Here is a 25,916-nt window from a genome sequence, read left to right on the forward strand (position 1 = left end):
GGCGAGAGGCAGGGTACATCCTGGACAAGTTGGCAGGTCATCACAGAGCTGACACATAGACACAGACAACCATTCACACTCACATTCACACCTACGGTCAATTTAGAGTCACCAGTTAACCTAACCTGCATGTCTTTGGACTGTGGGGGAAACCGGAGCACCCGGAGGAAACCCACGCAGACACGGGGAGAACATGCAAACTCCGCACAGAAAGGCCCCTGTAGGCCGCAAACCCAGAACCTTCTTGCTGTGACGCGACAGTGCTAACCACTACACCACCGTGCCACCCAGACCTTTGGCCTAATTTACATAAAATCTGTCTTTTCAAGATTTGTATTTAGGGTTCTAATTTTTTTTTTTTTTAATCTCAAAACTATAACCCTTAATTTTGAATCCTATGGTTTTTAAAGCAAATCTCCGCCTGTGCAAGTGCAAAGCAAAGAAGAAAATACACTGGCAAAAATGTCTAATTGTTTTTGTCATTTTCAACATTTCAGAATGTTTCAGCTGTGGTTTAATTAATCGTTCTCTAGTCCTATTTAGTGTTAGAGATATGAGCATGACATTATGCCGAGCAGTTTTACGAAGCCTGAGAGTGGGTTTATTGTAATTAATACTTCTATTTATAAACAGTGAATCAAAGTAGCTCAGAGCACAATGACTAATATGATGAGCTGCTCTATTAACAAACCCACTGCAAAGCGTTCTGTTTATCAGAGTGGATTATGTAAAGTTGGACGTGTCAGGATTTAAGGTAGAAACAGACAGCGAGAGACATCCTCACTGGCTTAGTCATATAACAACACTGGGTCTCGTCAAAGAGCTACAGACACACACACACACACACACACACACACACACACACACACACACACACACACACACACACACACTTAAATACTGTGCATGACAGCCACCATGAAATATATACTTAGATCTGCATTCATGTAAATAAGAGAACACACACACCAAAACACATACACAATGCATAAAATTCAGAACACGCTTTAGCTACGCCCTATTCATTATTGAGTGTACTATTTTCAGGTTTTGCCATTTTGTAGACCATTTTTTAATCAACCACAGTAAGTAGTGTACACATACCAAACCCTAGTAATCATAAAATACCCATAATGCACTACAGTATGCTGCGTGTTTTTTTGTATGTAAACTCATTGAGGAATACATTGTGCTCTGAAAGCATTGCCTTTTCAGACTTCTTAGACTTTTTACTAAGGACTGGATTGTTCAGTGAAGTCATTTCCATACTCATATACTGTATGTTTGGGTTATAATTATCTTGGCTATTGGGGCGGCACGGTGGTGTAATGGTTAGCACTGTCGCCTCACAGCAAGAAGGTCCTGGGTTCGAGCCCAGTGGCTGATGAGGGCCTTTCTGTGTGGAGTTTGCATGTTCTCCTTGTGTCTGCGTGGGTTTCCTCCGGGTGCTGCGGTTTCCCCCAAAGACATGCAGGTTAGGCTAATTGGTGGCTCTAAATTGACCGTAGGTGTGAATGTGAGTGTGAATGGTTGTTTGTCTCTGTGTTAGCCCTGCAATAACCTGGCGATTTGTCCAGGGTGTACCCCGCCTCTCGCCCATAGTCAGCTGGGATAGACTCCAGCTTGCCTGCGACCCTGTAGAACAGGATAATGGATGGGTGGATGGATATCTTGGCTATTTTAATATCCATATACTCAAAAAAAAAAAACCTGGAAACCCAACACTGGGTCCAATATGGATTAACCCAGCACGAGTTGTTTTAACCCAGTGAGGCTGGGTTAGGATGTTGAACCTCCAAGTTTGGTTGATTTTTTTAAATCCAACTTGTAGGTAAAAATGACTACAAATGACTCCTGAGCAACAGTCTAATGTGCAAGCAGCCTTATTTACTTGACTAAAACATGCTAACTCAATATCATATCTCTTGTGCGGTAATGATTTTAACTTGCTGGTGAGTTACCTTTTAAGAAAACCACAAGAAATGATTTAATCATCCAGGAAAATGGGAATTTCCTGCAAATCAGGTTTAAGGAGAGTATAGGAGTGTAGAACAATATTATCAGCTATGCAGTCAGGAACTGCTTGTTGGCAGTGGCAATTTTGAAAACTCAGCTGATGGGTTCTCATATCAGAATGGTGGATTTTTAGGCAATGTTGCAGTAATGTGCATCCATCCATTATCCGTAACCACTTATCCTGTGCAGGGTCACAGGCAAGCTGGAGCCTATCCCAGCTGACTATGGGTGAGAGGCGGGGTACACCTTGGACAAGTCGCCAGGTCATCACAGGGCTGACACTTATACACACTAGGGATTTTGTACCGATACGATACTACTTTCGTACCGCAACACCTGTCCACACTAGCAACTATACCGGTACTGTAGCGGTATAACTGTATCGGTACAAAACCCACAAATGTATGGGTTTCGTACCAGTACAGTATCGGTACTGTAGCACTTCGCTGTAGTGTGGACAGATGAAGCGGTTCTGTATCGATACAAATATAATGCGCATGCGCAATGAACCATTCCTACTTCTTCCGGGTTATTCATACAATACAATACGCACGTGCTTTCCAGCTGTAAATAAAACATCAAAATGGCTCAAAACGACCGTGGAGCTACATGGAGCAAAGACGAAGTTATGTGTTTGTTGGAGCTTTGGAGAGACGAGCGATGCCAGGAACAGTTGAGGGGTACACGTACGAGTCTTTCTCAACTGCCTCGCGCGTTTTATACAATTCGACTGAATAAATGACCACCAGAAATACAGACTGTACATTGACAACAAAAAGCACACACACATTGTTTCATCCGCCATATTCTCGGAAGGAAGTTACTTGGTAACCACGGAAACATTTCGTGCACGCGCATTTCAACTACCGTGAAAGAAAACCGCAAACATTTCTCGCTAGTGTGGACAGATGCACTAAACTGTACCGGTATACTTTGTATCGATACAGTTATACCACTATCGTACCAGTATATATATGTGAACACAGCTATAGAGACAAACAGCCATTCACACTCACATTCACACCAACGGTCAATTTCGAGCCACCAATTAGCCTAACCTGCATGTCTTTGGACTGTGGGGGAAACTGGAGCACCCGGAGGAAACCCACGCGGACACGGGGAGAACATGCAAACTCCACACAGAAAGGCCCCCATCAGCCCCAGGGCTCGAACCCAGAATCTTCTTGCTGTGAGACAACAGTGCTAACCACCATGCCACCCAGTAATTTGCAGTAAATACTAAAAATAAACCCTAACAGTAGATTTTCACTAGAACCCTTGCACAAGCCTGCTGACTAATGTCCACATGACTGAGATTTTTCTTTGTTGATGCAGCTACTCAGTGTGTGAATGCATCTGTGCTCTAAATGGTGCAGGAGAATAAAAATATATAGCTTATTTAGTCGCTTTCTAATAATCATCACCGTTAACATTATTACCTCTGCCAGCTTTGTTGGAGGAGGTTATGTTTTCGCTTCAGTTTGTTTGTCTGTTCCCAATGTAACTCAAAAGGTACTGAACATATTTTGAAGAACTTTTGAGGAAAGGTGAGCCATAGGCCAAGGAACAAGTGATTAGATTTTAATGCAAATCCATGTGGATCCAGGATTTTTTTTTCTGTTTCCAATGTAACTCAAAAAGTAGTGAATAGATTTTGATGAAATTTGGTATACAGCTTTAGTATTACCCTTGGTTCAAGTGATTTGATTTTCATGTTGGTAATATGTGGCTTGGTAGAGGTATACACTCTACTGAGTGCCCTTCTAGTTTATCTGATGTCTAATATTAGGAAAGCTGAAAGTGAGAATGCCCTACAGATCCTGAGAGGTTGGTGGAATGGGCGTGGCTTTCAGGTGGTATCAGTTAATATTTAATTAACTGATAAAAATATTAGCACTCTTGTATAATGAACACTCAGCTAGATCGCTCAGGCCCTAGAGTGACCAGTTTATCAAAAATGGCGACAACACTGCAATCTTTCATGGTAGATTATGGAAGCTGTGACCCCTGGAGATCCTTACATAAATATACTAGAGTCCATTCCTTTTATTCTCACGTGCACCATGCCTACTCAAGGATAGATTATTTTTTTATTGATAAAGTACTATTACCATCTGTACATGTTATTGAATACTCAGCGATAGTCATATCAGACCACTCCCCGGTCTTACTAGATTTCAGATTTGACTCCACTTCGGCAGGAACTCCACAATGGAGACTCAATACATCGCTGTTGTCTAGTGATGCTTTTTGCTCTTCCATAAAAGAAGCTATTGAAAACTTTCTATGTTTTAACCGATCAGAAGAGGTTAGTTCATCGCTACTTTGGGAAAGCCTCAAAGCTACAATCAGAGGACAAATAATTTCTTATTCCTCTCATTCTAATAAGCTGTGCAAAAAGAAGCAAACTGACATAATGGATGAACTATTCGAATGTGATAGGCAATATGCAATAAATCCCACCCCAGAGCTGTACCAACAAAAAGTTAACCTCCAAACTCAGTTTGATCTCTCTTCAACGGGGAAGGCTGAATATACTATACTAAGATCTAAAGGCAGGTGGTATGAGTATGGCGACAAGGCTAGCCGGCTGCTGGCTCTCCAGCTCAAACACCAAGCAGCATCACGACACATCCTCCAAATCAACACTCAGTCAACTGGTCTTACAACATCTCCTCTGGAGATCAATGCAGGGTTTAAATTATTTTATTCCAATCTATACACTTCTGAGCCCCCTTCAACGGATTTGAACATGAATTTTTTTTTTGATAGCATAGAAATACCCACGGGCGGCACAGTGGTGTAGTGGTTAGCGCTGTCGCCTCACAGCAAGAAGGTCCTGGGTTCGAGCCCCGGGGCCGGCGAGGGCCTTTCTGTGTGGAGTTTGCATGTTCTCCCCGTGTCCGCGTGGGTTTCCTCCAGGTGCTCCGGTTTCCCCCACAGTCCAAAGACATGCAGGTTAGGTTAACTGGTGACTCTAAATTGACCGTAGGTGTGAATGTGAGTGTGAATGGTTGTCTGTGTCTATGTGTCAGCCCTGTGATGACCTGGCGACTTGTCCAGGGTGTACCCCGCCTTTCGCCCGTAGTCAGCTGGGATAGGCTCCAGCTTGCCTGCGACCCTGTAGAAGGATAAAGCGGCTAGAGATAATGAGATGAATGAGATGAGATGAGAAATACCCACTATAGATACAGCAACACGGTCATCACTAAATTAGCCAATAACTGTAGAGGAAATACTTAGCAGCATTGGGGAAATGAATAATTCTAAAACACCAGGGTCTGACGGGCTGCCATCTGAATTTTACAAAAAATTCTCCACTCAACTAGCCCCGTTATTACTCGTCTCATCTCATCATCTGTAGCCACTTTATCCTGTTCTACAGGGTCACAGGCAAGCTGGAGCCTATCCCAGCTGACTACGGGCGAAAGGCGGGGTACACCCTGGACAAGTCGCCAGGTCATCACAGGGCTGACACATAGACACAGACAACCATTCACACTCACATTCACACCTACGGTCAATTTAGAGTCACCAGTTAACCTAACCTGCATGTCTTTGGACTGTGGGGGAAACTGGAGGACCCGGAGGAAACCCACGCGGACACGGGGAGAACATGCAAACTCCGCACAGAAAGGCCCTCGCCGGCCACGGGGCTTGAACCCGGACCTTCTTGCTGTGAGGCGACAGCGCTAACCACTACACCACCGTGCCGCCCCCCGTTATTACTAGATATGTTTAATCATTCCCTGTCTATAGGAACTTTACCAAAAACTTTAACAGAGGTGACTATTTCCGTTATTCTTAAGAAAGATAAGAACCCTGTTGAATGTAGTTCCTATCGACCAATATCACCAAATGTGGGAGTGAAAATACTAGCAAAAATTTTGGCGAAAAGATTGGAAACATGTCTCCGTTCAATAATCTCTGAAGACCAAACTGGCTTCATCAGAGCTCGTCAGTTATCCTCAAATGTCAGACGGCTATTAAATATTATCTATTCCCCGTCCAATGAAATAAAGCCTGAAATAGTGCTCTCATTGGACACGGAAAAAGCCTTTGACAGGGTGGAATGGGGGTACTTATTTAAGGTACTAGGAAAATTTGGATTCGGAGAAAATTTCATTGCATGGATACGCCTTCTTTATAAATCACCCCTTGCCCATGTTAACACAAACAGGCAATATTCATCATATTTTCCCTTGTCCCGTGGTACCCGTCAAGGCTGCCCGCTGTCGCCGTTACTTTTTGCTCTTGCTATTGAGCTGCTAGCCATACGGTTGAGATCTTCTGCACATCTGCAAGGTGTTAAACGGGGAAACGTTGAGCACCGTGTCTCCCTGTATGCAGATGATCTATTAATTTACATAACAGACCCTGTTACGTGTGCCAATAATTTAATACAGATACTAGATGATTTTGGTGCATTTTCAGGTTACAAAATCAACCTCCAAAAAACTGTCTGTTTCCCAATTAACTCCAAAGCCAAAACACTCACGCAGGGACAAATTCCTTTTAATTTCTCTCCAGAAAGTTTTCAATATCTAGGGATCAACATCACCCACTCTTTTAAGGGCTTGCATAAAAATAACATTGACAAATTACTAAATGAAGTCAAAACTGACCTACAGAAGTGGTCCAAGTGGCCGCTGTCATTAGCAGGCAGAGTGCAATGCATAAAGATGAATATCTTGCCGAGATTTTTGTTTTTTTTCCAATGTTTACCTGACAAAAACATTCTTTAAAAAACTTGATCAAGTTATTCTTTCATTTGTGTGGGCGGGCAGGGTAGCCAGGATTAATAAAAGCACCCTACAGACAGCAAGGTAGGAGGGTGGGCTGGCCCTACCTAACTTTATGTTATATTACTGGGCAGCAAATATACAAAAGATACTCAGCTGGTGGTATGAAAGTGAGTTGGATTGGCGTAAAATGGAGTCCCTCTCCTGCCACACCTCTTCACTTGTGGCTCTGACATGCTCCCCTTTGCCACTTTCAGTTTCAAATTATACCTCAAATCCTGTAATCTTGTCAACTTTGAAAATATGGACACAGTTTCGCAAACATCTCAAGCTAAACAATCTTGTCCTTCTAGGTCCGTTATGCAATAATCATATTTTTTTACCTTCTAAACTTGACTCCGCATTTACAATTTGGAAGGAGAAAGGTATCATATCATTCCGAGACCTGTTTTTAAAGGGTACATTTGTTGATTTTGAGAGTCTATCCCATAAGCATGACTTGCCCCAGACCAACTTCTTTCGCTACCTCCAGGTTCGCAGTTTTATTAAAGATCATTGCAGTACTTTTCCACGTTTACCAGCAGATTTACCTAAAATTCTTGACAAACCAGAAACTTGGATAAAAATGATATCAAAGCTGTACACAGGTCTTCTCCAGACTAGCCTCTCTCCACAGATTACAGAAAAACAGGGGTGGGAAAAAGAGCTTGGAATCCAACTCCAGGATCCTTGGTGGGAGAGAGCCCGTCTTAACTTAATACAATTCAAAGTACTGCATAGAATGCGTTTCAGCAAAGCAAAACTGGCAAAGATTTTTCCTGACAATAGTGAAGCTTGCAATAGATGTGCCTTTGTCCCAGCTGACTTAGCACATACTTTCTGGTCATGCTCGAAGCTAACAGGGTTCTGGAAGAGCTTTTTCAAGATCACGTCAGAGGTTCTAGGTGTAGCTACGTATCACTCCCTGTCCGCTCATTGCTATTTTTGGAGTTCCATCAAATTATTCAGAATTTAGTAAGCAGACATTAAATGTTTTAGCATTTGCATACATGTCAACCTTTGGTCAATCAAACCTGTATAACCAACCTCCAAAATCCATATTTCCCTTATAAAATCCGTATAAGATGCAAATTAAAATAATTTACCTAAAATTTGAATGATAATTAACAATGATATATCCCAGTTACTTTTTATTCAATATTAATAACAATAAACCTTCAGAATGAATACAAAGCTCCAATGTTTGACAAAAACACAAAGTGTCACTCTGAATTGTGAATTGTACTCCATGACAGCTTTAGCAGTCTGCACCAATACCTCACGAGGCTGCATGTCACAGCAAGTGTCTGTATTGATCTTGCCGGAGTGCCCATTCAGAATCATTTCATACTGAAAGTCGCTCAGGTGGAAATACGCTTTTCAAACAAAATGTTAAGGTTGGCGGGATTCTCGCAATGCGGTGTGCGCATGATCAAAAGTGGAACAAAGTCTCGCTACCACAAGATAACGTGCGATTTCATAAGACTCTTTACTGGCTGTTTGTGCTTTCTGTGGTGTACAGTACGTTTGTAAATGTTATGCGCTCTTTTATCATCGTGGGAATTGATTATAGCTCTAAATAAATATTGAAGTTTTTTTAAAGAATCCGTATAACTTTATTTGTACGCCCGTATACTACGTTTATTGAATCAAATCCGTATAAAATACGGACATTCCGTATAGGTTGACATGTATGCATTTGCCTCTCTGATTGTCCGCAGGCGTATCCTTCTACACTGGAAGTTGCCTAAACCCCCAGCAGAACAATCTTGGCAGACTGACCTAATGTCATTCCTTAAATTAGAAAAAATCTAATTTTCACTCCAAGGGTCAACTGAGAAATTCTATACTACATGGCAGCCTCTTATCTCATATTTCGATAATGTAGCTACAACTCCTACGGTGTAGGAGTGAACAACACATTTTGTTTATCTGTCCAGCTGTGCTCTTGCATCAATATGAATGTACAAATGTAAGGTGGTTGATAAGATATTCTGTTTGAAAAGGGAAGACCAACTGGGGTGGGGGGTGGGATAAGGTTTTGTATGTTTTCTGTTTGTTTGTTTGTTTGTTTGTATGTTTGTTTATTTGGGAAAAAAAATCACGCATCTATTTGTAAAGGTTATGTAACATGATGTGATGTGTTTCAATAAACAGATTTAAAAAAAAAATATTAGCACTCAATTAACATTCTAAAAAAAAGTTATTGTGTACACTACAAATTGTCCAGGGTGTACCCCGCCTCTCGCCCATAGTCAGCTGGGATAGGCTCCAGCTTGCCTGCAACCCTGTAGGACAGGATAAGTGGCTACAGATGATGGATGGATGGATGGATGGATGGATGGATGGATGGATGGATGGATGGTGTACACTACACGTCTAGTTCTCTCAAAAGGCAGAGAGGAAAAGTCCAGAAAATGAATCTTGACGTAACATACCTGTTACCTATCCAAATCACGCCCCCAAAACAGCATGCTGAGTTATTTATCGACCAAATCTGAGTCACGTCAACCAAACTACCTGACCCAACATACTAAACCTAGCACCTGAGTAGTAAAAATAACCAAGAGTGTAGATTTGATACAGGAAAATAATTGTGAATATTGAGTTACATAAAATGGTGTGTGTTTATCTGACGGAATATGACTAATGTCTCAGAATGACAAGCTAAACCATGTAATGCAGTGCATGAAATCATTTACTTCAGCCAGTCTGATCATCTTCCATGTAGTGCTTCCTATGTTCCAGTGTAGGGGATAGGGAGTAGGGGACCATTTTGAACACAATGTTTATCAGTTTCACATCGTACTAATGAGCACACGCATAGAAACACACATGCAACACATTAAAGTTGGTATAAAATGGCAGAACATGTTTGGAATTGATAAAAATAAACCCACACACACATGCCGACACACGCTAAACCACAGTCACACAGAGGAAACAGGAAACTTTTGACTGGAGACTCGTTTCGTGTGTGATGTTCATCAAACTCAGCTCGTTCTCATCTTCCGGTCAAGACAATTTTGATGGCTATATATCCACAACCTGAGCCAGCATCATTCCCGTCACCCTCAAACCCAGGACTTAATGACATGCACGTTCCATGCACTAACTGTGCAATCTGCACGCCATGTGTGAGACGGAATGCCTATGACCGCATGGCGGTTCTGGAGAAAGCGGTGATTTCATTTTGATCAAAGTTGCCGTGCTCTGGCCTGGAGCCCTGTGGTTTGTTATGGCTTCTACCATGGCTCTAATTGTTAAAAGGGACAGACGGCCATGGAGTAAATATTATTGCTAACCTGATTTCGTTGTACAATTCTTTCTGCATCATCGGGAATGGCAGGATGAGGGACTTTAATTAGCTTAATTTTCTCCAGAGGACAGTGATCCTTTCACAACATTTGGCATTTTTCAGACAAAAAATTGAATTGCAGGAAAGCTAGTTTGCTCATAGGAAAATGTATATACAACAAATAATGCCCTTGTTTTGATTTGGGATGAGACCTGATCAATCATAACGTTACAACGAGAATATCGGTCTCAAAACAGCTCGTCCCAGCACTTCAGTCAGGAAAGCAATCCTGGAGCGGTGGTGACAGGTTAGGTCATGACTCCGAATCAGTTGGGTTATATCTGTGAAGATACTCAGTCATCCAGGTACATAGTACTCTGTGGTTGGTAGAAGAGAGCAACTGGACTTGCTTGAAAAGTCTTGAAGACGTTTCGCCTCTCGTCCGAAAGGCATCCTCAGTTCTGTCCGTCTAATAGGGAGTATCAGGTATTTATCCTCTCATGGATCATCATAGAATCCGAATCAGAATGCTGATGGCTGCATTGTAGGTGGCTGATAGATGTCATAGACACCCACCTCTGTTCAGTGATGGTCGTTCCAGGTTGACAAAAATGAACGATCCTCTCTGGCTAAGATGTCTGCCAGTTTTCTGGAAGTCCTCTCATACTCCCGCACCAGTCGAAGGGAACTCATCCCAAAGTGCGTAGAAACATATCTGTGAAGATACTCAGTCATCCAGGTACATAGTAATCTGTGGTTTAGCCAGAGAGGATCGTTCATTTTTGTCAACCTGGAACGACCATCACTGAACAGAGGTGGGTGTCTATGACATCTATCAGCCACCTACAATGCAGCCATCAGCATTCTGATTCGGATTCTATGATGATCCATGAGAGGATAAATACTTGATACTCCCTGTTAGACAGACAGAACTGAGGATGCCTTTCGGACGAGAGGCGAAACGTCTTCAAGACTTTTCAAGCAAGTCCAGTTGCTCTCTTCTACCAACCACAAATCAGTTGGGTTACTTTCTCATATCAGCCACAGGCGTTTTCACATGTAGGAGACACGGACTTCCCAGAATGTTACAGAAGAAGGAATGTGAGTCATGCCCCCCCCCCCCCCCCCCCCCAACACTCCTTGGCTCAACATACCGGTAGACTATCCCAATTACTACACACTGAACCTGTGTGGTCTCAGAGTTGGTGTAACCCGTGTCTTTAGCATTTTATCATTGAACAAAACATGTCCAGGGATTCTTATACTATATTGATAAATGATGCAGATCACTACAGGGTGTAAAAAAGGAAGGTCAAAAGCCATGTGTAATGTAGACATAATAACAGTACTATTAAGTTCCGCCTTAGGGGCAGTACAGCCTTTAGTTTATTTTGTAGAATATTTGGTTATACACAGTCAGCTAAAGGTTTGAGGCAGGTTCACCTGCTCCTTTTGTGTTTACTTTCTCAGTTCTTCATAAACATACAGAATTCTTAAATATACCATATGTAATAAGACAGGTACCTGGTTATAATATAGTATTGTAGGCGAAATCCACTATACAGAATTTATATCTGTCTGATCAGCAATTTTATTAGATAAAAGAACTACACGTTTATTATATATTATAAATATAAATATGTAATTGCACGACCCCAAATCAGAAAAAGCTGGAACAGTATAGACAATGCAAATTTAAAAAAAAAAAAAAGCAGTGATTTCTAAATTTACTTTAGCCTGTATTTCATTGCAGACAGTATGAATGCAAGATATTTCATGTTTTGTCTTCTCAACTTCATTTCATTTATTATTCTACATTATTCTTGCATATCAGACCTGCAACACATTCCAAAAAAAAAAGTCGAACAATTATAGATTTTACAAAAAGTTAAGAACAGGGGTATAACTTACCAATACTGAATGCTGATTCTGATCGAATGTAATCCAATGTTCTGTCAATCCAGTGTATGTGTACAAAGTCAAAGTTCTAACAATAAAAATGGTACAAGTCCAGAAAGCCTGAACAACAATCCAACTTGTATACAAGCTATATATCGGCTGACAGTTCAAGTTCAAAGTTACTTTTGGTCGTAGTTAATTTTTACATTGCAGTCATTCAAAACAAAAGGGCTTTACTGAATGAAGTCCACGAGTGAAGTCCTCTTGTAAAAGTCTCCGTCACTTTTCCTCACATCCAAGTAGAACTTTGACAATATTTCCACTATTGCTGTCTTTTCCAGTTTTTCGATGTCCGTTGGTATGTTTTTCTCTTGTAAATGTGTGAAGAATATCCAGTGAAGTTTTGATAGCCTTTTGGGTGTCCAGTGCCTCTTTCTCTTTAAACCTTCCACTTTTAATGAAGCAAACCTCACGGCCATGTTTGTGTACAAACTGTTGGTCACTCATTAGTGCGGAAGTTTTATGTCTCCGACGTGTCTTTTCAAGTTTTTTGATGTCCATTGATATGTTTCTCTCTTGTAAATATGTGTGAGGAATATATAATGAAGTTTTGGTAGCCTTTCAGGTGTTCAGCGTGTCTTTAGTTTCAGTTTTCAGTTTATTTATTTCGTGCTTAAACCTAGCACTGAATTAACCCCGTCTTCTCTCTTTCCTGGCCAACAAAGAAATGATTGTGTGCATGCGCAGCAGAAAAGTTTTGTCATTGGGTCTTCACACGAGCTCTGACGTGTGACATCATGTTGTCTTGAAAAACCTGCAATATTATAACAATATTGCACGCTCATTCTCCATTGGGGAGAGCGGCGTAATACATGGAGGATAAGCGATATGATAACTATATTGCATGCCATCAGTAAACCCACTAGACAGGATTACAATACATATATGTTATTTACCAGCTGGGAGGTCCGTATCGTGAAATACCGTGACCGAGGTCTTGAATGTACTGAGCGAGGTCCTCTGGGCTGAGGTCAGTATTCAAGGCCAAGGTCACGGTATTTCACCATATGGACCGACCTTAAGCTGGTAAATAATATATTTATTTTTTTCTTCACCAAATTCTAACAGAAAACGAGAGCGTCCAAAGGGGAAAACCAAGGCGGGCCGCCATTTTGAATCCTCATTCACAGCTGTAATGCAAATGGCTTCCTCCTCGGTATACAAGTGCACTTCCATGGCAGGAAAAAAAAAACATTTTGCCGCCTGTGTAGTCCCCTATTTATACAAAATTGAGTCATTCAGGATTCAGCCATGTTTTTGCTCGGCATTAGCAACAGTTACAGGTTTTAGCTTTCTCCTGAAATGTTTCTTTTATTTCTTCTTCCTCAGGGTAGTAAAACTTGCTTTCGCTGTGAAGACTGTCATTAGCACTATCCATGCTGTAAAATTAATGCTATTATACTGAGAAATGCTGGCAAAAATTTATAAGATTTTTGATAATCTTATAAATAAATCTTATAAAAAAAATAAATGTTGACAAAAAATGCTACTATGTTTGTTGTTGTTGTTGTTGTTGTGAACAAGCGAGTCGCCAGAGGTCTGTAACCGGGGTCCGTAACTGGGGTCCGTACCGCAGGATATGGACCCGCTCGCCAGCCAATCAGAGCACAGGATTTAGAAACTGGATCGCGAAAAAAATTAATGTTTTTTTATTCCATGGAAAAAGTGGCTCGTGTGTGTAATAATCACCGATATTCACCTTGCCTTCAGCGAATAATTGTTATACAATGAATCTTTCCGGGCGGCACGGTGGTGTAGTGGTTAGCACTGTCGTCTCACAGCAAGAAGGTCCTGGGTTCAAGCCCAGCAGCCGACGACGGCCTTTCTGTGTGGAGTTTGCATGTTCTCCCCGTGTCTGTCTGTGCGGGTTTCGCCGACAGTCCAAAGACATGCAAGTTAGGCTAATTGGTGGGTCTAAATTGACCGTAGGTGTGAATGGTTGTCTATGTGTCAGCCCTGTGATGACCTGGCGACTTGTCCAGGGTGTACCCCGCCTTTCGCCCATAGTCAGATGGGATAGGCTCCAGCTTGTCTGCGACCCTGTAGAACAGGATAAAGCGGCTACAGATGATGGATGGATCTTTCATCTCCAAGCTACACTACCATTCAAAAGTTTGGGGTCACTTTGAAATGTCCTTATTTTTGAAAGAAAAGCACTGTTCTTTTCAATGAAGATCACTTTAAACTAATCAGAAATCCACTCTATACATTGCTAATGTGGTAAATGACTATTCTAGCTGGTTTTTGGTGCAATATCTCCATAGGTGTATAGAGGCCCATTTCCAGCAACTCTCACTCCAGTGTTCTAATGGTACAATGTGTTTGCTCATTGCCTCAGAAGGCTAATGGATGATTAGAAAACCCTTGTACAATCATGTTAGCACAGCTGAAAACAGTTGAGCTCTTTAGAGAAGCTATAAAACTGACCTTCCTTTGAGCAGATTGAGTTTCTGGAGCATCACATTAATTTGTGGGGTCGATTAAATGCTCAGAAAAATGTCTTGACTATATTTTCTATTCATTTTACAACTTACGGTGGGAAATAAAAGTGTGACTTTTCATGGAAAACACAAAATTGTCTGGGTGACCCCAAACTTTTGAACGATAGTGTATATGTCAGTAAATATGAATATTTTCTTTGTACTAATCTTCTGGAATAGTAACCAGTTTAAATGCTTTTCTGTTAATGAAGTAGCTGCATCTTTTAACCGGAAGAATCCATATATCCAGAAGAGGCGTGGCTTGTCGCCCCGCCTTTATGCAAATGTCAGCGTGGAGCCTGCGCTTATCCGCGCGCGCTCAATGAGCGCGTGAGTGAGTCGCTCCGGGAGGAGTGTCCGAGTGTTTACACGAGTCAGAGCTGTGCTTGTGTGCGCGCGTGCGGGAGTGAGAGAGCGAGAGTGAGCATGCGTCGCTGTGGGATCGCTGCCGCTGCCGCGCGACACATTGAGAAATAAATCCGAAGACCGAGAGGAGCGACCGGCGTCCAGCTATGGGAGGCCAAATCACCCGTAACGCCTTGTATGGTGAGGAAGTGACCGTTCAAGCCGCATATACATCCAGCCGCTTATTGTTGTCTCTCATTCTGTGGCTGAGCGTTTCTCAGGGCGAATGCTGTCGGCTATAGAAGTGCCATAACCGCTGGAATAGAGCAGATCCAGCTGTTGGCGCTGCTGTAGACGCGCAGTGTGTGATCAACTCCCGCTGGCTTCTGTATTGTCATCCGATTCGCTCGCGCACCTTGAAGCGTTACAACCGCTCGCGCACCGCATCAAAGGCTCGCGCGCGCGGGGGGATGATTCGAGTCTTCATTGATCGTTTAACGGGAATGAACAGAAAACTGTCGCATTTTCACACTTTATACAGCAGAAGTGCTGAGGGACAATGATTTGGAGCTCTGAAACGGCCTTCCGCAGAGATGCAAAAATAGCCAAGTGCATATGCGCTCAGTATCAGGAATATATGCGCTCAGTGTACCTGAACTATCCGCACCCAGTGTACTAGAATCATCTGCACTAAGCGTCCTAGAACTGTATGCACTCAGTACTAGAACTACATACACTCAGTATCTGTACTCAGTATTACAACTATACGCACTCAGTACTAGAACTATATACACTCAGTATCTGTACTCAGTATTACAACTATACGCACTCAGTACTAGAACTATATACACTCAGTATATGCATTCAGTACGAGAACTGTAGACAGTATCTGTACTCAGTATTACAACTATATGCACTCAGTGTATGCACTCAGTACTAGAATTATATACACTCAGTATCTGTACTCAGTATTACAACTCTACGCACTCAGTACTAGAACTATATACACTCAGTATATGCATTCACTACGAGAACTGTAGACACTCAGTATCTGTACTCAGTATTACAACTATATGCACTCAGTGTATGCACTCAGTACTAGAATTATATACACTCAGTATCTGTACTCAGTATTACAACTATATGCACTTAGTATATGCATTCAGTACTAGAATTATATTCACACAGTACTAGAATTATATACATTCAGTATCTGTACACAGTATTACAACTATATGCAGTCAGTACTAGAATTATATGCACTCACTACTAGAACTACTCAGTATCTGTACTCAGTATTACAACGGTATGCACTCAGTACTAGAATTATATTCACACAGTACTAGAATTATATACACTCAGTATCTGTACTCAGTATTACAACTATATGCACTTAGTATATGCATTCAGTACTAGAATTATATTCACACAGTACTAGAATTATATACATTCAGTATCTGTACGCAGTATTACAACTATATGCAGTCAGTACTAGAATTATATGCACTCACTACTAGAACTACTCAGTATCTGTACTCAGTATTACAACGGTATGCACTCAGTACTAGAATTATATTCACACAGTACTAGAATTATATACACTCAGTATCTGTACTCAGTATTACAACTATATGCACTTAGTATATGCATTCAGTACTAGAATTATATTCACACAGTACTAGAATTATATACATTCAGTATCTGTATGCAGTATTACAACTATATGCAGTCAGTACTAGAATTATATGCACTCACTACTAGAACTATATACACTCAGTATCTGTAATCAGTATTACAACTGTATGCACTCAGTACTAGAATTATATTCACACAGTACTAGAATTATATACACTCAGTATCTGTACTCAGTATTACAACTATATGCACTTAGCATATGCATTCAGTACTAAAATTATATTCACACAGTACTAGAATTATATACACTCAGTATCTGTACTCAGTATTACAACTATATGCAGTCAGTACTAGAATTATATGCACTCACTACTAGAACTATATACACTCAGTATCTGTAATCAGTATTACAACTGTATGCACTCAGTACTAGAATTATATTCACACAGTACTAGAATTATATACACTCAGTATCTGTACTCAGTATTACAACTATATGCACTTAGCATATGCATTCAGTACTAAAATTATATTCACACAGTACTAGAATTATATACACTCAGTATCTGTACTCAGTATTACAACTATATGCAGTCAGTACTAGAATTATATGCACTCACTACTAGAACTATATACACTCAGTATCTGTACTCAGTATTACAACTATACGCACTCAGTACTAGAACTATATACACTCAGTATATGCATTCAATACGAGAACTGTAGACACTCAGTATCTGTACTCAGTATTACAACTATATGCACTCAGTACTAGAAATATATTCACACAGTACTAGAATTATATACACTCAGTATCTGTACTCAGTATTACAACTATATGCACTTAGTATATGCATTCAGTACTAGAATTATATTCACACAGTACTAGAATTATATACATTCAGTATCTGTACGCAGTATTACAACTATATGCAGTCAGTACTAGAATTATATGCACTCACTACTAGAACTATATACACTCAGTATCTGTACTCAGTATTACAACTGTATGCAGTCAGTACTAGAATTATATGCACTCACTACTAGAACTATATACACTCAGTATCTGTACTCAGTATTATAACTATACGCACTCAGTGTATGCACTCAGTACTAGAACTATATACACTCAGTATATGCATTCAGTATGAGAACTGTAGACACTCAGTATCTGTACTCAGTATTACAACTATATGCACTCAGTACTAGAATTATATTAACACAGTACTAGAATCATATACACTCAGTGTCTGTACTCAGTATTACAACTATATGCACTTAGTATATGCATTCAGTACTAGAATTATATGCACTCAGTACTAGAACTATATACACTCAGTGTATGCATTCAGTACTAGAACTATATACACTCAGTATCTGTACTCAGTACTACAATTATATGCACTCCATGTATGCAGTCAGTACTAGAATTATATACACTCAGTACTAGAACTATATACACTCAGTGTATGCATTCAGTAGGAGAACTATATACACTCAGTATCTGTACTCAGTATTACAACTATAAGAACTCAGTGTATGCACTCAGTACTAGAATTATATTCACACAGTACTAGAATTATATACACTCAGTATCTGTACTCAGTATTACAACTATATGCACTCTGTATATTCAGTATGAGAACTGTAGACACTCAGTATCTGTACTCAGTATTACAACTATCAACTATATGCACTCAGTATATGCACTCAGTACTAGAATTATATTCACACAGTACTAGATTATATATATATATATATATATATATATATATATATATATATATATATATATATATATATATATATATATATACACTCAGTATCTGTACTCAGTATTACAACTATATGCACTTAGTATATGCATTCAGTGCTAGAATTATATGCACTCAGTACTAGAGCTATATACACTCAGTATTACAATTATGCACTCAGTATCTGTACTCAGTATTACAACTGTATGCACTTAGTATATGCATTCAGTGATAGAATTATATGCACTCAGTACTAGAACTATATACACTCAGTGTATGCATTCAGTACTAGAACTATATACACTCAGTATCTGTACTCAGTATTACAACTATATGCACTCCGTGTATGCAGTCAGTACTAAAATTATATGCACTCAGTACTAGAACTGTATACACTCAGTATATGCATTCAGTACGAGAACTATATACACTCAGTATCTGTACTCAGTATTACAACTATATGCACTCAGTACTAGAATTATATTCACACAGTACTAGAATTATATGCACTTAGTACTATAAATATATATATGCGCAGTATCTGTACTCAGTATTACAACTATATGCACTCAGTGTTTGCATTCAGTACTAGAATTATATGCACTCAGTACTAAAAATATATACACTCAGTATATGCACTCAGTACTACAACTACATGCATTCAGTTCTAGAATTATGTTCACTTAGTACCAGAACTATATGCACTCAGTATATGCACTCAGTACTAGAATTGTATGCACTCAGTACAAGAACTATATGCACTCCGTACTAGAACTGTATGCACTCTTTATATACACTCAGTACTAGAACTATATGTATTCAGTACTAGAATTATGTGCGCTCAGTACTAGAACTATATGCACTCAGTACATGCACTCAGTACCAGAACTATATGCACTCAGTACTAGAACTGTATGCACTCAGTATATGCACTTGGTACTAGAACTATATGCACTAAGTATATGTGCTCAGTACTAGAACTGTATGCATTCAGTAGTAAAACTCAGGACTAGAAGTATATGCACTCAGTATGAAAACTACATGTACTCAATTCTAGAACTACAGTACATGCACTCAGTCCTGGAAATCAATAGAATTGTATGTACTCAGTACGAGAACTACACACACTTAATACTAGAACTATACTGACTCAGTAGTAGCACTCAGTACACAGTATTCCTGACTGGATGCTATTACAGTGAAAATGAAGAGGCGACTAAATCTCTTGGAAATATTCCAAAACATCAAGCAGAAAAGGAGAAGCAAATGTAAGTAGTTTGACGAGACGATAATAATCAAATCGCCATGAATTACAGTAACCTTACAGTTCAGGCTGTTATCATTAATGCACTTACAAACACATAAATATAGCTTGTGGTTTCTTTTGTTTGTGTGTTTTAATTTTATGGTATTCCCCCACTTGTGAAACCAAAAGTAATTTTTAGATGAAATGATTTTTGCTAATTATTTTAGGCCTGAATGATGCAGATGGTGTCAATATGGTGTAGAATGTGTGCCCTGTAAACTGTTAGACAGGGGATTTGAACATGTGATAACCTTGAGATAATCATTTTGCAGATCTTTATAAGTGAAAAAGGACTCAGTGCAGCGCTTGTTACATGCTTTTAGAGTCACTTTCTCTTTCACACACAAATGCACTCACGCTTTGTTTGTATGTCTCTGTGCAGCTGTCTGGCCTCAGGTTAAATCCCATCCACAAAGCACACAATCATTCTTTCTAATTTAGACACTGCCATAGATCCAATTAGGCAAATATGGCCTGTGCACAGTAAGCCAGGCTCTTGGTGTTGATGAACATTTCTCCTTCCTCTGACATCAGCTCAGTTTTCCGTTCCTTCACTGTCTCACTTCTATTGAGGATCCAGAGTATCTAGTCCCAGTCCAGTGTAAACAGGCATCTTCTTTTTAGGCTTAGATCCAAGGTCAACACCCAAAGATGATCTGTTGTTCAATTTATAACTGATCTTTTTCATTCTTCTCTAGGGGTATTGCAGGTGCAAGCATGAGATCAAGGGTTTGAGATGCCGAAGTGCTTATGATTAGACATTACTGAAACAGTATTTTAGCTTTTTGTTTTGTGTGTGTGTGTGTGTGTGTGTGTGTGTGTGTGTGTGTTTTGTGTGACTAGATACTCTGGATCCTCAATAGAAGTGAGACAGTGAAGGAACGGTGTGTGTGTGTGTGTGTGTGTGTGTGTGTGTGTGTGTGTGTGTGTGTGTGAGAGAGAGAGTCTCAAAGAGATCTGGAGATGATTTTACAGCACCCTTGCAGGCTGTACAAGCTGGAGCAGAACTTGAAGTTGAATGGCTTGTAGTGTGTGTGTGTGTGTGTGTGTGTGTGTGTGTGTGTGTTTTGGTTTATAAGTCGAGAAGGTCTCTGAAACTCTGTAGTGAGGTATTGACCTTTTACTGTCATGTGACCACGCTGTTTTAATGAAATATTGATTAGTTTAATGACATGATGCTAGAAAAAGGGAGCCAACACTTCTATTAATAAGGGTGTGGATGCTTTTTGGACGGCTTTTTTTTTTTGGCAGGGTATGAAACCTAGTCTAAAACTATCAAAGGTTCATTGTGTCATTCTGTGGAGAAAATCCATCCATCCATTATCCATAACCACTTATCCTATGCAGGGTCATGGGCAAGTTGGAACCTATCCCAGCTGACTATGGGCGAGAGGCGGGGTACACCCTGGACATGTCGCCAGATCATCACAGGGCTGACACATAGAGACAAACAACCATTCACACTCACATTCACACCTACGGTCAATTTAGAGTCACCAGTTAACCTAACCTGCATGTCTTTGGACTGTAGGGGAAACCGGAGCACCCGGAGGAAACCCATGCGGACATGCAAACTCCACACAGAAAGGCCCCCGTCAACCACTGGGCTTGAACCCAGAACTTTCTTGCTGTGAGGCGACAGCGCTAACCACTACACCACCGTGCCACCAATGGATTATCAATGAAGTCTTTTTGCACATTCCTCTATCTATAATAAAGTGTAAAAGGATATGTTCATATTCACCGATCAAGCATCTTCCTTAGAAAGATCTTTTTCAGAATGATTTTTTTCATAAAATCTCTTACACTGTCAGCATTTTATCACATTGATGTTACAGGCTGAAAGAGAGCACAGCTGCAAGGAAAGGCACAAGCTGAACCATCCATCCATCCATTATCTGTAAGCGCTTATCCTGTGCAGGGTCACAGTCAAGCTGGAGTCTATCCTAGCTGACTATGGGCGAGAGGCAGGGTACACCCTGGACAAGTCGCCAGGTTATTGCAGGGCTGATACAGAGACGAACAACCATTCACACTCATATTCACACCTACGGTCAATTTAGAGCCACCAGTTAACCTAACCTGCATGTCTTTGGACTGTGGGGGAAACCGGAGCACCCGGAGGAAACCCACGCAGACACGGGGAGAACATGAAAACTCCACACAGAAAGGCCCCCATCAGCCACTGGGCTTGAACCCAGAACCTTCTTGCTGTGAGGCAACAGTGCTAACCACTACACCACCGTGCTGAACCAGGAACAGATTGTTTTGTTTTGTTCTACTTAGCAATACCGTGTTCCTCAGTGAGTTTGATAGCTGCAACGTCTGGTAAAGTCATGACCATGTTAAGAATGTTAGCAAAGAAGCAGGGGCACCGCCAGAAATTTTTGGCCCCATGAAAGATTAGAATTTTGGGCCCCCCAACTTTGCCCACCCTCGTCACAATTGCACTATTGTCATTATTTGACTTTTGATAGCCCATGGACCTTGAGTTTGTGACTTTGTTATTGCATTTTATGTATTAACCTACCAGGGACTAGATGAAAACTGGTCAGTGACTAATTCTGCCTTACAAATGTTACCCATAAAAGACAGGAAACATCTTATTTTAAATTTATTTCAAAGTGACACGGAGTGACATTTCAATTTGATCAATTACGTACGTATTTCTTCATATGTTGTAACCTCTATCCCTCTTTTATGTGTGCTGCGCTTTCTCCAGCTCCTCAATATGAAACGAATGGTTTAGAACGTGTGAACATTCCACACACGTAACCATGTCAAACACTTGACTGGTGTCCGTTATTAGCAACACTTTAATCTAGCAAACTGTATATGGCGCTCGCTCATTAAAAACTTCAATCCTAAAGCATTTATGGGTTGTATTGCTGCTTACCTCCTTCTCCAAAGGGGGGTTCAGTGGTTTGGTAGGGCGGAGGTCCGCCTGAGGCTGAATCTGTGCATATTTAGGGCACCCCATTAGTTATGAAACTGGTTATTAGCACTAGTTATTAGCACCAGCATAACGTAATATTTCATCTTGTTTATCACACAAGTCAGTTCAGTTATTAAAATGGAAAAAATGTCACTGTACAAACTGTAAAAGTGTTCTCTTGATAGGCTAATCCAACCACGTTCATACTGTTCATTTACCATTCGCTAATATTTTGAACACACATGTGAGCGATAGCTACCTTTCTTTGGGAAAAACTGAGTGACCAGTTGCCTGCCTCTCCGGTCCCTCTCAGCTTTCAGCTGCCTTTCTTTACGTTTTTGACAGCCACTCTTCATATTTAGCAATCATAGACTGTACGCACTCCACTGCTGGCTGGCTGGCTGCTGCACCGCGACACAGCAGCAAGTAGCGTTGCACTGATCAGCACACAGATTTAACGCATCGCGCTTCTACCAGAACTGGACCGTACCATTTCGCAAAAGGGGGAGGGTTAAATGACAATATGTTGAAGAACTCAAGAAATAGACAACCTTGTTCAATTAGCTCATTTTACCAGATGGAATATTGCATTGTTGTTATTTCAAAAGTCTTATTAAAATCATATCAGCCCCTTAAAGGGCCCCATGGCAGTGCTGGGCCCCTAGAATTGTTCTAACCTTTCCCCCCCAGCGGCGCCCATGCAAAGAAGTATAGCAGTGTAATGTGCTTAGATCAGTCGAGGATTTCCACAGATAAAGGGTTTTCAGCGCAGTCCATGTCCCCTACCGTACATGGAGAAACAGAGGATTCTGTAGCATGATTTAAGGTCAATCCAGAGGGAAAGGGGTCTTTAGGGGTTCGCAGCCAGACTTGCAAGGGATGAGAACCACTGGAATAAGGAATTTGACTGGCTTAAAAAATATGCAGATCAAAATGCATTTATTAAAAAAATGTCAACAGTGAGCGAGGTGTACAATCATACACTGTGACTCATTGTTAAACCTTGACACCATAACAACGCGAGTCAAAATATTTTCATCATTTGATTCTTCTTAATATCTCTGGTTTCTTTAATAAATTTAATATTGAGTGCAAGAATCTGTCTTTTGTTTTCTACTCTTTTAAGTTACAGCACAGCAGAGTTCAGCACATGCCTTTCAGTTTAAGTACAAGTATAACTAGTACCATTTTTGCATTAAATTTCTTTTTTTTTTAAAGAAACAGGATTTATCAGAACGGCTAAATAATAGTTTACATTTCCATAAAGAAGCTAATGTTAGTTATTCAAGTTGACACAATCATGCAGTTCTGATTATAGTATTTGGAGGATTTGTAATGCTTGAATTTTAGTTATTGAAAGCAGTGGTTCTCAAAGTGGGGTTCAGGCACAACCTCCATGAAGGACAGCCAGAGGGTCTGTGACTTTTTAAAAATTTTGTTACGTTAGTAGAAATCACGGGCGGCACGGTGGTGTAGTGGTTAGCGCTGTCGCCTCACAGCAAGAAGGTCCGGGTTCGAGCCCCATGGCCGGCGAGGGCCTTTCTTTGCAGAGTTTGCATGTTCTCCCCGTGTCCGCGTGGGTTTCCTCCGGGTGCTCCGGTTTCCCCCACAGTCCAAAGACATGCAGGTTAGGTTAACTGGTGACTCTAAATTGAGCGTAGGTGTGAATGTGAGTGTGAATGGTTGTCTGTGTCTATGTGTCAGCCCTGTGATGACCTGGAGACTTGTCCAGGGTGTACCCCGCCTTTCGCCCGTAGTCAGCTGGGATAGGCTCCAGCTTGCCTGCGACCCTGTAGAACAGGATAAAGCGGCTAGAGATAATGAGATGAGATGAGATGAGATGAGTAGAAATCACATGGTGGCAGCACGGTGGTGTAGTGGTTAGCACTATCACCTCACAGCAAGAAGGTTCCGGGTTTGAACCTCATAGCCGACGAGGGCCTTTCTGTGTGGAGTTTGCATGTTCTCCCCGTGTCTACGTGGGTTTCCTCCGGGTGCGCCAGTTTCCCCCACAGTCCAAAGACATACAGATTAGGTAAAATACCCAGCCACTGTGGTTGTACAGTACAAGACAGTGCATACTTGGCGCTGGTTCTAAGCCTGGATAGATTGGGGAGGGTTGTGTCAGGAAGGGCATTTGGTGTAAAACCTTTGCCAAATCAAATCTGTGGAACAGATCTGCTCTGGTGACCCTTAACAGGAGAAACTGAAAGAAGAAGACATTAGTAGAAATCACAACATTCGATTATCAAAGTTATTATATATTTAAATAATATTGGCTGGCGTTGAGTGGTCGATCAGATATATTCCATTCAGCCAGCATGAGCTTGAACAAGTCAAAGACGAGTAGCTGAATAGAATATATCTGATATACCATGAAAAAAAGCCAGCCAATAATAATATTATTATTATTATTATTATTATTATTATTATTATTATACATTCCTTTTGGGTGTGCAACGCGTCTTTCTCTTTCAAAATTCTCTCAAAATCTTCCGTATTTAACGAAGCAAACCTGGCGGCCATGTTTGTTGACAAATTGTCACAGTCGCTCACTAGCGCAGAAGTTTTACGTCTCCGACATGTCTCTTTTCCAGTTTTTTTTATGTCCGTTAGTATGTTTTTCTCTTGTAAATATGCATGATGAAAGTCTACTGAAGTTTTGGTCGCCTTTCGGGTGTTCAACACATCTTTCTCTTTCCCGGCGAACAAAGAAATGCTTGTGCACATGCACGGCAGATAACGTTCTCATTGAATATTCGCATCGGGTCTGATGTGTGACGTCATGTCGTCTTGACAACCATGCAATATCGTTAGCGTATTGTTAGCAATACGCTAACGATATTGCATGCTGTCAAACCAAATGAATGAAACCCGCTAGAAGGGAATAGAGTACACGTTTTTAATCCATCGAAAAAAGTGTCCTGTATGTATAATAATATTATTTATAGTTATTCACATCTTTGACTGGTTCTTTGAATCAAATGGGTCTAACCGAAATCTCAGTATGTCACAAAACAAAACTTGTAGACCTAAACAGTTGTGAACTTGGTCCTGGGTTCTGTTTGTGCACAGGTCATGAGTTAAATGCTCTATGTCTCCAGTTAATAGCCAAAATATGATTTGTACATGCAGTCATTTGTTGTATTTATAGTAAATAATGAGCCTAATATTTGAACAGTTGGATGATCAGAGTGGGTCCATTGAGTTTATTTTAAAGATCCCTTGATGCAGAAAGCTTGAGGTCCTCTGACATAATGGATACACGCTGCACGATAGTATTTCTTGAATTGATTCTTGTTTTAGTGACAAACCTTCACTAACACTATGATTTATTTGAAAGCATAAGGATACTGGGCTGTAGTGTCCTAGTTAATAGTTAATTACGTTGTCAAATGTCACGTCCA

General features: G+C 40.6%; 1 protein-coding gene across 3 annotated transcripts in view; it reads left to right on the forward strand.

The window, feature by feature from the left end:
* neurl1aa (neuralized E3 ubiquitin protein ligase 1Aa) overlaps positions 1-25,916 on the forward strand; it is a 232,215-nt gene that overhangs the window by 93,337 nt on the left and 112,962 nt on the right. The window contains exon 1 of one of the 3 annotated variants that reach the window (XR_009650550.1): positions 14,890-15,080. The exons of the other annotated variants lie outside the window; for them this stretch is intronic. The gene's annotated coding sequence lies outside the window, so the exon portion shown is untranslated. Of the gene's footprint in view, positions 1-14,889; positions 15,081-25,916 lie in introns of those variants that run through there. 3 annotated transcript variants of the gene reach the window in all.

This window comes from Neoarius graeffei, chromosome 18, assembly GCF_027579695.1.
Source record: "Neoarius graeffei isolate fNeoGra1 chromosome 18, fNeoGra1.pri, whole genome shotgun sequence".
In the NCBI taxonomy this organism is placed as follows: domain Eukaryota; kingdom Metazoa; phylum Chordata; class Actinopteri; order Siluriformes; family Ariidae; genus Neoarius; species Neoarius graeffei.